Here is a 14148-nt window from a genome sequence, read left to right as displayed (position 1 = left end):
CTAGAGAAGATTCAACCGCCATAGGTAACATTTACTGGGTTAAGCACTGTTCTAAGTGCTTAACACGCATTATCTCAGGTAATCCTCAGAACTACCCTATAAGATAGGTACTATTATTATCTCCATTGTACGGATGAGAAAACTGAGGCACAGGGAGGTTAGGTAACTTGCCCGAAGTCACAATGTAAATAAATTGTGGAGCCAGAATCTAAATGTAGTTGATAACTCCCAAATCATACCTTAGCCAGATCTGAATTACAAAGTACTTAAGAAGTAGAGGTTTGCTTTCATTTAATATAGCAAGTAAAAAATGGGGAGAGATTTTTAAAGTACTCAGGAAAAAAAGAAAAAAAAGAAAGTACTCAGGAAAAACAATTCTTAGCAATGTTTTAATTAGATGGGGGCTTTAAACAAGTGAGTCCAATGTCCTGAATTTACAGCAAATCAAACACAGCTATAATTAAACATATTCTACTTGATTACATAAAAATTCCACAAATACATATGACACTAGAAAGAAACAGCTCTCTAGAGCCACAGGATAGTATGGACGTCACGACTGTATCCCCTAGTAAATAAATAGCCATTTAATAAGTATTTGCTGAATAAGCTGAATGGTTAAAACAATCCTTATCTTATTTGTATAGTTGGATGTTTTTTACTTTGCAGATAAAATAAGCTGTTTCAACTATTTATAGTATTAAAGGTGTAACTAATCCTGGCTCCCCATTAAACGATAATCTTGTAGAAAGATACTGATCCTTGTTTTTATGGACAATTAAGTTCTAAATCTTCTGGGTACCTCCATATTTCTTGATCTATTATTATAGTGTGCATTTAGGAAAGTAGTAAGAGAGTTACCAGGACTTGACATGAGTTCCATAAATCTGATCCAAGCTTCTGGACTTTCCCCACTCTGATCAAAGAATGTAAGGGAAGGGTAACTGTTCTTTGGCCAACTTCTAACTTATTCCACATTTTTCACCATAATAAAATCACATAGGTAATAAAGAAATGGAATTCCAAGTTCTAATATAAGACATACGATGGAAAGGTCAAATAAGGAATATTTTTTCACAGCAGAAAGATTAGTTTAAATTACTCAAATTTTATAGAAGACTAGAATTGGTTTACTCTCACTTTTTTTCTCCTATTCCAGACTTCCTCCTGCTATAGGTAGGCATCAAGACCTTTCTACCTAGCAAATGGAATTTATTCTGACCCCTAAAGGTCATACTGTTAAACTGGTTATGGAACTTAAAACAGAGTCAAAACTATGGAGCATGCAAATCCAAAGTAGAAACTGTACATCAGAACAAAGAACACATACAAACTACTTTGAGATTAGAAAAGGAAACTTTTCTGATCGAAAACAACTATGTCACTAATTGCACACTCCTAGAAAGTTCCCTTAGCTTCTGAGTTATGTTGTAGTGATTTCAGTAAATAATCACCTTATCTTAATTTAAATAGTAAGGAAACAACTCTGAAGCATATGAACAAAAACACAAGGAATCAAGAAGATTCTAAATAATCCACTGTCACAACAATAGAATTGTAGCTAATTTACTTCCTTGAGACTGTAGCAATGACACAAAACTGTAAAAATTACTTTAAGACATAACAAGTGTCCTTTGGTTTCTTGAACAAGAGTTCTGACATGACTTACAGAAAAATATTCTACATTCTTCATTGTTATAAAATACATACAAAAAATCCTAATGGGCTATTAAAAGCATAGTACTGCACCAAGAACCCTGATCTGGGAGTCAAATAATCTTGGTTCTAGTCCTAATTACTACTTAGAGTTATGACCTTAAGCAAACTGCAACCTCAGTAGAGCTCAATTTCCTCACTTGTAAAATGAGAGAACTTTACTAGATGACTGTTAAGATAACGTTCCAGCTATTAAATTTGCTTCTGAAAGGGATCATCAATCCAACTTTATATTTGACTTTCCAAGTGGTTAAGTTCACACACTCGCTTTGGCAGCATGGGTTTCCCCAGTTTGGATCCTGGGTGTAGACCTACACACTGCTCATCAAGCCACATTGTGGCAGCATCCCACATAACATAGAGGAAGGTTGGAACAGATGTTAGCTCAGCAACAATCTTCCTCAAGCAAAAGGAGGAAGATTGGCAACAGATGTCAGCTCAGGGCCAATCTTCCTCACACAAATAAAAAAGAAAGAAAGAAAGAATTGAGACCTAGGGACACACAAGTAATAGAAGACCCAGAACTAAGTTACAGAAAGCATGGTATTACTCCAGTGCTTTTTCAATATTTCATTCTATTAAAAACACTACCCATAACCTGATAATACCTTGACTTACTTTATATCACCCAAAGTTTCAAAGTTATTTCATTCCTTCACCAACTATTTAAGTCTAAGTGTAAATCAAGCTAGCTATCATCGCTGAACGGGAGCTGTGTCATATAATAAATCTACTTTGCCCATCATTCCACTGTTTATCATTGTTAACTAATTATCTTTTCAAAAGCAAGAGACTCAATAATCCTCACAGAGATCTGGCCCAAGAGTAAAGACAGACTTCCTCCCCCTACCATGTTTCCTAATTTTTAGAAAAGCACATGCAACAAATAACAAAGATTTATTATCTATCGTTACACAAATAAATGTTGGCTTTAACAATAACTTTGATGAAACAAATTTATGAATAAAAGGAAATGTTTTGAACTCCTCACTCTTTTATAACTGGATCACAACTAGGCCACACTACTCAAAACTAAGGAAATATGAACCATACCCTTGCTTCCTTAGAAGGATATCATTAAATATGTCTAGCGTCCACATGGAGGAAAAATCCTGTCCTCAGGTACTTTTCTTGAAAAACAGAAATACAGTAAATAAGAGGAAATAAATGTATCTACGCATATGGTCTTAGCCAGTTCTTAGAAAGCAAAAGACTAGCCATACCATTACAAGATTCAAAACCATGAAAATTTCACTTCTAAAATCGTTATTACATAAAAACTTGCAGAGCTCTCTTTTAGAGAAAGGAATAGCAAATTCAAATACAACACTAGAAATAAAACAAAAGTTAGAAAAATCCACTTAAATTATTAAAGATAAAGCAAACAGGAGCCAGACCGGTGGTGCAGCAGTTACGTTTGCACGTTCCTCTTTGGGGGCCCGGGGTTCACGGGTTCAGATCCTGGCTGCAGACATGGCACCGCTTGTCAAGCCATGCTGTGGCAGGCGTCCCACATATAAAGTAGAGGAAGAAGGGCACGGATGTGAGCTCAGGGCCAGTCTTCCTCAGCAAAAAGAGGACGATTGGCAGCAGATGTTAGCTCAGGGCTAATCTTCCTCAAAAAAAAAAAAGGTAAAACAGTATAAACAGTATATTCTTAGACATGACTATGAACATGTTAAAAGAACATTTCCAGTCACATAAAAATTACTTCTGATTTTCACAGAATGCTATTCCCCATCCCTGCCAACTATAATCTGTTATGGTGAAAGACCTAAGCCAAGCCAAGTTATATTTGTAAGTTTCAAGACCGTAACAATTTAAATAAAAAGGAAAACAAGCCAAGAAAAATACCCCCAGAAATATGATGAAAAACTAACATCTATTTCTATTAAGATATCAAATACATTTTAAAAAATTTTGTCATCAAAGGAATAGACAAGGACATCAAGGACAAAGAATAGAACAATTCTCACAAAAGATGCAATTAGTAAAATGTGTTGAACTACCTTTAACCTCTTTATAGCAAGGTACCATTTTACACCCAACAACTGAAAATATAATGCCCAATGAAGGTACAGTGAAATGGGTACTCTCACACATTATGCTAACAGTGTAAATAAGTATAAACCCTTTAGAAAGCAATTGGTAAATTACAGAAGAATCATAAACGTCATAACCTTTGATTCACTAATCCCTCTCTTAGGAATATAAACTAAAGAAATAACCTTTTAAAACGCCTTATAAGAATGAATGAAGCCATTGTCACAGAGAATAATAGAGTAAATTACGCTATAGCTAAATGGATTAAAAACAACTGAAAGAAACAGAAATCAGAACAGAAATTAACAGAGGATAGAGAGAACAGGAACGGGGAATTACTGTTTAATGGATACACAGGTTCTCTTTGGGATGATGAAAAAGTTCTGCAAATAGACTGTGGCGATGGTTACACAATACTATGAATTTACTTAAAGACACTGAACTGTACACTTAAAAATGGTTAAAATGGTAAATTTTATGCTACGTATATTTTTACCACAATAAAAAAGATGGAAAAAATAACTACGTAAACTACATTTTTAAGTGAAAATACTGATTCTCAAATTTAATCAAAACTATTTCTAACTATGTGAACATTATACACGCACATGTCCAAGGAATTTTAAAGCACCACGGGAGCTGGAGCAAAACACCGCTGGAGGACAGCAGCTCTCTCCGGGGGCAATTTTGCCCCCAGGGTACATGTGACAATGTCTGGAGACTATTTGGGAGATCACAACAGCGGATGGGGTCATCACTGGCATATAGTGGGGAAGGGGCGAAGGATACTGCTAAACATCTTACGACGCACCCAAGAGTGCCCCCACGACAAACAATCATCTGGCCCAATACATCAACAGTGATCCTGCTGAGAAATCCTGCTTTAACAAGATTTTTGGAGAGTTCTCTTTTATTTAATGTGTCTATATTGTTTTTAACGACTGCAGGGTAAATAAAAATTCATTAAAGGCTCAGCAGTTGGGTCTCTTTTTCTTTCCCCTACAAATCTCCCCCACAATCCGTATTTTTTATTCTAGAGAAAGGTCGGGAACCAAAGGTCAAAAATGGGAAAAGCAGCAAATTGTTACACATGGGTTATTTTTCTGCAAACTGTTCTTAAACAAATTACAAGAAATAGAACAAATCTGGAATTGGCAGGCTTTTAACACAATTTCCATAGACCTATCCATATGTTGGCTTTGTATTATTTTCTATTATATTTTTTCTATGATTTTTCTTATTAAGATTATGATAGATTACAACCTTGTGAGATTTCAGTTGTACATTATCGTTAGTAATGATGTGAGTACACCACTTCACCCTGTGTGCCCTCCCCCCACCCCCCCTTTTCCCTGGTAACCACCGATCAGTTTTCCTTGTCTATATGTTAACTTCCACCTATAAGTGGGGTCATATAGAGTTCGTCTTTCTCTGTCTGGCTTATTTTGCTTACCATAATACCCTCAAGGTCCATCCATGTTGATGCGAATGGAACAATTTGGTCCTTTTTTATGGCTGAGTAGTATTCCATTGTGTATATATACCATATCTTCTTTATCCAGTCGTCAGTTTCTGGGCATTTAGGTTGGTTCCATGTCTTGGCTATTGTAAATAATGCTGCGATGAACATAGGGGTGCATGGGATTCTTAGGATTGCTGATCCAAAACCACAAAAAGTGACAAATGTTGGAGAGGTTGTGGAGAAAAGGGAACCCTCATACACTGTTGGTGAGAATGCAAACTAGTGCAGCCACTATGGAAAACAGTATGGAGATTTCTCAAAAAGTTAAAAATAGAAATACCCTATGACCCAGCTATGCCACTACTGGGTATCTATCCTAAGAACCTGAAATCAGCAATCCCAAGAATCCCATGCACCCCTATTTTCTATTATATTTTATGACTCCACATTCTCATTTGTTTCATCATAGCAATTTATTTTCAAATTTGAGACCTATTACTGTTTTACACCATCGTTTCTCCACGATAAAATAACTTTTAAAAATGTTGTTCTTCAAATGCATCTTTGTAAATGCCAGTAAGCGTAAAATAAATGAAATCAATCACCACATTTTTTAAAAGTCATAGTAATAAATTAATGCTAAAACTAGTAAGTGAAAGTTTATTAAGGAATAAGATATTTACACAGTCTCAGTATCTCCCCACAAATTATTTAGTGGTTAAAAATGGGGAATAATTAACTTTACATAGAAAAATCTGGTGGATACCACTTTAACCAAGCGATCGAAATTATCATCACTAGTCTTGGGATCAATTGACATCATGTGTCTCCTATCAAGATGCACTAAAAAGAACACAGTATCACTTCTGTTGTATTTCTACCAAAAATGCATAACCTTAATCTAATCATAAGGAGGCATCACACAGACCCAAACTGAGGGACCTTATAAAAACATAACTGGCCTGTGCTCCTCAAAAATATCAAAGTTAAGAAAGACAATGAGAGGCAGAAGAACTGTTCCAAATTAAAAGACATCAGGGCAAGTGGAAACTCTGAATATGGATTTTGCATTAGATAAGAGTATTATACATATTTAAAGTTTCTGATTTGTTATTTGCATAAAAGAATATTCTTGTCCTTCCAAAATACTGAAGAATTCAGGGGAAAGGGAGCATGATGTCTGCAACTCACTCTCAAATGGTTCAGAAAAAAAATGAATATAAGAAGAGAAAATGCAACTAATTAAGTAGTTGGGACAAAATGTTAACAATGGAACTCTAGATAAAGGGTAAACAGGAGTTCTTTGTACTAGTCTTGTAATGCTTACGTAAGTGTGAAATAATATCACAATAAAAGTCACCAGGTTCCATGATGAACAAAACTGGAAGAGTAATTAAACAATGGGGAAAAATTATCATTAAAAACGATTTCTATTCCACTTCCTTTTCATTTTTATTTTCATTTATTGACTTAGACCATTGTCCCTTCCCTAACCAAGACTTTTAACAATTCAAACATAGTATCACTTGGTACATTAGGTAAGTAAGTGTCTCAACAACTTAAGGTAAAAAATTCATTATTTGAAAACAAGATCCTTCTTTTAAAAGAAGGCGGCAAGTGTCTGGAGCCCCCAAACATAAGAAGCTCTATACCAAATGCACAGGAAATATCAACGCCATTACAAACAACTGAGGACACTTGCCCCAGTGGACTCTGATTTCAAGAGCAGCAGTGCCCTCAGGTGGCAAGAACTTATCATTCTCAAGGGAAATCAAAGTTGCAGGGAAAACAAGTATCTCACCATCTCAGGGCAGCAAAGTAATATCGCTACTGTACAGTTCTGACATACTGAGTAAACAAAGCAGAACAAAAGAAAACCCTCAAAATAGCCTTTGCTATTTTCCAAGTCACATTTCCTCAAGGAAGCTTTATAACAATGGGGTCCTAATTGATTTCACTGTCCCCTGGACCAAAATTATGTAATTACTTATAAAATATTGTCAGTTGTGATTCCCATGTACCACTGTACTTCCAGTTCAATCAAATGACAGCAAGAACCACATGCTATATTTCTATATCCCTTACTTTGCTGAAAATTTAATAGATGCTCAAAAAATAATTTTGCTAGTTGATTTTTTCATGGTTCTGAATATATTCTTCTATGAAAGATGAGCAGATTATTTATAAAATAGATAATCATAAATTGTTGCTTTAATTTCCATACATTGTAACACATGATAAACTATGAATAGACAGACTTTTTTCATACTGAAACATGATTAGGAAGAATCATAAAAATACATAAGAAGGCTCTAGGATTTTTCTATCAATGCCACAGTATAAACGTTAACACCACACAAGAAAAGTGGAACATCAGACTCTATCTACTCAGTCCTGCGTAAGCCTCAACTGTCCTCATCTCTACTGTCATGCCTGAAAAGGGAGAGTGAGCACAAGCACTAGCTGCTCCACATGGGGCTGCTCCAGCTCCAGTCTCTCATCCTTCAAGCATGGTTCAGCAAGTTTGGTACTACTCTATCAAGTTCAATTAAGCCATTCTCTTTGTGCTGTATATAAAGCAACAGAGTGAAACTTCTTTTGCTGGGATTAATTGTCCTAATAAGAAATGCTGCGCTTGGGAGGTAGAAAGAACTTGCCAGAATGTTGTGCCAACAAATGGGGAACATTCGCATTTCAATAAACTGAGTACTCAGTTTTTGGCAGATATACTTTGCCTTAAAGACACTCCTGGAAAACAGTTTTTAATTTTATTTTATAAGTCTTAGTGGAACATCAGTGACAAGTCCACTGGTGTGAGCCTGTCCCCAGCCTTAGGTAGATCAACAGCGTTGGATTGGTAGCAGTTGTCTTGAGTATCCTTAAGTGCCTTTAGGCCCCAAGCACATGTCAACTTCTATGGCTGTTTTACTTGCTGAATCTTACTTGTAACAAAAATTCTGTCCAAAATCCAGCTTTATTTCCTAAGGAATATATTAGGGTTCACAAAGAATAATTTGGCCATATTATCAAATTTCTTTTAATAAAAGACATAGAAAACTTTCTGTGAGGAGAATGAAATTAAAAAGTTATGAATTACCCAGCAACATTAAAGAGAATGTCAACTCTCTCAATTTCATTGGCAAACTCATCAATTTGTTTTTTTTTTTGTGACATCCAGGACTCGAGTCTGAATACCTGAAACATAAAACAAGGGAAACTATTTACTTATACCCATAAAAAATGTTTAGTCTTGTAGATGTAGCTGCTTTGAAGTACAAAGATTACAGTATCTGTCCATTTTGCCTTCATAGGATTGTTGACCATTGGTAGGGTCTTAAGAATCTTAAGAATCTCATTAATAAAAATCTTAAAATCCTCCCCATCCTGAACTCCCAATAACACACCTCTCTTTCCCTCCCTTTCTCTTCACTCTCTAAATTGAATACTAAAGGCCTTTTCTGAGAAAAGACTTTACAGTGAAGTATGAATGATCTATATTAGATGCTTCTCAGTGAGCCAGCAGTAATAACAGAGCGCAGGCTTGCTCTTTCCCCAGAGGTGAGTCACTGCCCCAGGAACACTGAATCCTATCTGAGTGAGGGGTAGGGAAGGGCAGGGCAGTGAGACAGGAGACTGTTTCCATTTGTGCACTTTACCTTCATGTCAATTCCATTATTTATTGGAAACAACTTTGTCAGTCAAGGGTATAATCACTTATTTCTGCACTAAATTGCAAGGAGAAGAAATGAGGGGCCAGGAGAAGGGATGAAACACTTGAAAGCTAGACATGAGAGATCCAGCATTGGATCTCAGAGACACACTGTAATAGTTACTAAAAAACCCCAAACATTCTCTAATAAAAGAAAGTCACTATTTTAATGTTTTTAAAAAAATATGGTTTATTATTCTTTTATAGATATAGAAAGAAAAGATTATAAACATAGAAAAGGAGAGAAAGGGGAGAAAGTTTTGGGAGGACTTTCTTCCCTTAGTACTTTTTCAATACTTTTTCAGTACAACAGCGTTTTTCTGACTTGGAGTTAAAATTCCCTATTATTAAAATTAAATAATTTTCCAATAATAAATAAACAATCCAATAATTAAAATAGCATAGTCTAATTCCGTTCATGAATTCAATGTGCTAATTTGCATTTGATTATATAACCTGTTCTATTTTGCTGGAAGAATTAACTTTCAAATGAGCTGTCTGTTCTGATTTCTTTCAGAGGAACTCTAGTTGAAGTCCTTTGATGCTGGAGTTGAGTTCAGTGTGGTGCAGTAAGGGGTGATACACAGCGAAATAATTTGCATAATCTCTTAGGGTTTCTGATCATATGTGACTTTAGGGCTGAGCTGTCTCCAATATGGTAGCCACCAGGCACATGTGGCTACTAAGCACTTGAAATGCAGCTAGTCAGAACTGAAATGCGCTGTAAGTGTACAACACACGTGAATTTAAAAGATTTAGTATGAAAAAAGAACGTAAAATATTCCATAAATTTTTTTTATATTGAGTATGTTAAAATGGTATTTTAGATATATTTAGTTAAATAAAATACATTACTAAAATTAATTTTCATCTGTTTCTTTTTACTTTTTAAATGTAGCCACAGGAAATTTAAATCACACACGTGGTTCACATCATTTTCCTACTGGACAGCACTGTGCTGAGTAGGGCACAGAAGTGAAAGTTGTCATTAAAAGTTAACGCAACAACTGTTAAATTTCACATACAACTTTGTAATTAGGTACTGAATCCTTCAACATGCTGGATAAAAAAAATTTTAAGTATACAACTTTTATATATTTAAGTATACAGATTTTTGTCTGTAGGTTCACAGAATATAGATTTGATATCAAAGAATCAGGCTCTAAGAAGAAGGCCGGTGGAGCTGACCAGCCAAGTAATTTTCTTTCAGCAGACGAGTACTGTTTTTTATAATACCTTATGGACTCTGAATCCCAAGTTCAAGCTGCTGAGTTGCTTACCCGGGTACTTTTCCAGTTCTTGAAGTTTGGACTCATTGATATCTGTGGCTATGACTTGGGCACCTTCTCTTGCAAAAGCCTGGAAGACAACACACAAATGAATCCTTTGTTTACTTGGTTAAGCTGCTCTCATGAATAGAAAATCCTTTAGCCTTTTCTCCCTTTATCTTATTTTCATTGTTTTCCTTATACATGGGTGGAATTTCAAACTATCTAGTCTCACTTAGCCCTTCCCATTGTTATTTTTATCATTAATTAGTACAACATGACATACATTGTGCTTGTCATCTGACTTTGTCCCTTTTAGTAACATCAAATACAATCGTGTTTTTAAAAAACTAGGATTCTGTTATTAACACCTCTCAAAATACTACTATTCTGTGATTTGACAGCCTTTATTCCATTTCTGAGCAGGTGACTAAACCCAAAATAATGAGAAAAATGGGTTATTTCAACACTTTTCCTCCTAAGAGTATACTAGTGTATTTACAAATATCAAACTAATCCTACCGTTACAGTTAAGCTGCATTATTAGCTCAAGTGAGGACTATAATGTGCAAGAAGCTGCTATAAATTACAAGGTAAAGGTAACCTGATAGTCTTAGAACTCTGGAGTCCTATGTCTGAACTGAGGTGATTTCAGAGGGCTATGTACTCCTTTAGGCCCGCTGTAACAAATTTATTACAGTGCAGAGAAACTGAGGCAAAGAAATAAGTTCTCAGCGTCAAAAGTTATGAGACGTCACATAATAAATATGTGAGGTAAGCCTTGCTTCATCTGCCTGGGATCAAGAGTAGCAACTTTTATTTTTGTAACTTAAGACAACAGAAGCACAAAAGCCAATAAAAAAAAGAAGTAGAGCAGAATTAAACAGCCATGGGATCTGTCCACGTGATTCAACACCTCTAAAGGCAGGAAGCAAACAGAGATAGTAACTTACTATGGCAGTGGCCCGGCCGATCCCCTGAGCAGCAGCTGTCAGGACGATGACCTTCCCATCAAGTCGACCCATAACGGAACCTGCGGTTTAATCTACAGACACGTGTATTTAATGGCATGCACTGTAGACATGGTCCTATGCAGTAACATCTAGAATGAATGGTTCAATGTACTCCTTTAAGAACCTGAAGATGGCACCTCAGCACAAATATTCCCACCATGAGAATTCTCCAAGAGCGCCCACTCTAGATACCTAGCTTTGTACATCAAAACCATTTGGCACAGCCCACTCAACTGATACTCAGTAAGAGACAGACATTGAACTTGACCCACCTTTCGGTTTTTTGAGAACCCAATGCTGATCCAGAAGGGGTGGAGTCCTCCCCTCCCCATCCTCCCCGCTGTGCCCGCACGCACTGCTATGCCACTGGGCATGTCCTTCCTGCTTTCTGTCCTGTAAACTTCCGTTGGGTTTGCACCATCAATCATTTCTAGTTTGTTTATTTATATTCTTATTTTTGCAGGGGAAGATTCGCCCTAAGCTAACATTGAACCAGGAGGCTGAAGTGGAGTGCACCAAACTTTAACCACTAAGCCATCAGGGCTGGCTCTCATCTGTGGTTTTTCCTTGTCCCTTGGAAAGATTTCACCATCGGCCTCAGAAAGTCACTGAACAAAAGAACCGGAAAATCAAATCATGTCCAATACCCCCATTTTACAGATGAGGAAACTGATGTGGCCTGGTCCAGGTGAGAGAGACAGACGAAACGCAGGCCTCCCCATAACGCTGCCGATCCTCTTCTCAAGCTTAAGCCGGCGGGAGTTAACGCTTTAACAGCCACAGTCAGTCACTTCTGACAGGCAGGACTGAGACACTGTGACCTGGGGAAAGGTGGCGTGCATCAGGTCTGATCAGTGCCGACTGCAGGGCGCGCGGAACGGCTAGTGCTGAGGTCGGGGTGGCGAGGAGTCAAACGATGATCAAATGAGGTGGTCTTCAAGGAGCCAGGCTCTCTCCCCCATCCTGCTGTTCTCAACGTGTGCCTCTGACCTCGCGCCAAGTCACAACATGGCTGCTATGTCCCAAGGCACCATATCCGCATCCGCGTCAAAAAACACCAAGGGAAGGAGCAAAAGCCAAAGGTCTTTCTACCCAAGAAGGAAGGCCTGCTCAGAACCCCGGCCCACGTTTCACCCGCCAGCCCTAGCAGCCGCGGGGGCCGGCGTGTGGGGGCGCCGTCTTCCCCCCTCAGGATGGGAAAGGCAGGGAAGCGAGCTGGGAGGGCGTTGAGCGAACGCACTCAAGCAGCACGCGCGCACACACACCGCGCCCGAGAAGGCGCAGGCGGCTTCTCCAGCCTGGGCCCCGAAGCCCTTTCCTCCCGAGCCCCACTCCGTCCTCCTCAGCCACGCGCGGCTCCGCCCGCCGGGGGCGCTCACGCGGGCAGGCGTCAGGCAAGCGGGGGCGGGAGGGCCGGGGGCGGGGGGGGGGCGTCAGGAAGGCGTGGGCGGACGCGCCGGGGGGGGGTGTCAGGCAGGCGGGGGCGGGCGCGCTGGGGGAGGCGGGGCGCGGGGCGAAGGCCCGAGGTGCGGCCGGGTCCCGCGCGCTCCTTCCCGCGTCCCAGCCGGCGTCGCACCCGGGCCTCCCACCGGCCATCCCAGCGGGCCTCGTGTCGCCCGGACGCCTGCCGTCCAGCCCTCGGCCGCCCGGGGCCCGCGGCGTCCACGCGCGGACAGGCGGCGGGCGTTCCAGGGGGTGCCCCGCCGTCCCCGCCCCTGCCCGGGCGCTCGCTCCCTCTGCTCCCAGCGCTGCCCCGAGCTGCCGGCGCCCGACTCCGGGACCAGCTCGCCGCTGCCCGAGGCGCTCCGACCGCGGCCGCCCTCGCCAGCCACCAAGAAGCCCAGCCACTCTGAGGCAACGAAATTTTCACTGGTTTTCCCCCTTCTTACACGAGAGGTTCATACTCACTTTAAACTTGGGGAGAGTTGAGATATTTTCAGTATGTACTTTAGGAATGAGAGACTCCAGGAACCTTTACCCACCCCCAGTCCTGAGCGTGCGGATCAAACGCTGTGACTTGAGACCGTGCGCCCCGCGGCTCTGGGCGCCGGGCTCCGGGCGGCCTCCCCGCCTTTCTGGGCCCGGAGTTTGGAGCCGAAGGTTTACTGTTAGGTCAACTGCACTGCCACGCTAAAACAGAGTTTTTGGGAAAATGAGTTGCAAACATAGACTGAAATGGTAAAATCCAATATGAAAAGCAAACTTGATGGCTTTCTTACTGTAAACACTGGAATCAAAGTGTTAATTTTTCATTATCAGAGACAGAGCATTTTCAGGAATTCTGTCTTCGTGAGCCCGGAAGAAAAATGTTCACTTAAAACACTGAAAAATCCTCTCTTCTTTGGTTATTTTGAAAAACTTAAGATACCAGACTTCCAAATGCATCCTTATCCTGATCTAACTGCTAAGATTTCCTGAAATAAGTAACGTGCAGAGCAAAGCAACATCTAAAAATTAAACATCTCCTTTTCCCAGTCCATTTAAAGTTTCATTGAAAAAATACCAGGAAATCTTACTTTAGAGTAGCAGCAGGTGGATGGCGTCCTCCAGGTCACTGCGCGAGCGGCAAACGGAGACCGACCTTCGTGCAGACAAGTCAGGCGCTTAATGATGAATGCTGGGATGTGTAGTTCAGGTTTCTTCCGAGTTTGCTGGTTCTGTTTCCTTGAGTTTTTAAGGATTCGCACATTGGTATACTCAATGTGTGTACGTGCTGCCGTCTAGTGGAGCTCAGGTCGAACTGCTAACTCCGAGTAAATGGTGAAAAGCGGAAAAAGCCCCCGCAGCATGCTCAGGACTGGAAACCACTCCCTTGGCTTTGACCCCTCTCAGTCCCTGTCGTTTGTGTCTACTACGTGCCGTTCTGCGGTGTTCAAGATGGAATGAGGCAGAAGTCGCATGTGGAAGACGGCAGAGCCGCGAAACAGAAGGAGCCCA

At 39.9% G+C, this 14148-nt stretch overlaps 1 long non-coding RNA gene across 1 annotated transcript; it reads right to left on the bottom strand.

The window, feature by feature from the left end:
- Window positions 1–373: 373 nt before the first annotated feature.
- LOC139044144 (uncharacterized) lies at window positions 374–13906 on the bottom strand. The gene is made up of 5 exons (XR_011501195.1): window positions 13728–13906; window positions 11152–11243; window positions 10211–10289; window positions 8319–8416; window positions 374–3328 (listed from the first exon to the last, which is right to left on the bottom strand). It is a non-coding gene; the product is annotated as an uncharacterized lncRNA (long non-coding RNA).
- Between the last annotated feature and the right edge of the window lie 242 nt (window positions 13907–14148).

Source organism: Equus asinus, unplaced genomic scaffold (assembly GCF_041296235.1).
Source record: "Equus asinus isolate D_3611 breed Donkey unplaced genomic scaffold, EquAss-T2T_v2 contig_621, whole genome shotgun sequence".
Classification (NCBI taxonomy): Eukaryota; Metazoa; Chordata; class Mammalia; order Perissodactyla; family Equidae; genus Equus; species Equus asinus.
The sequence above is the reverse complement of the archived record's forward strand: the minus strand, read 5'-3'. Positions and strand labels throughout refer to the sequence as shown.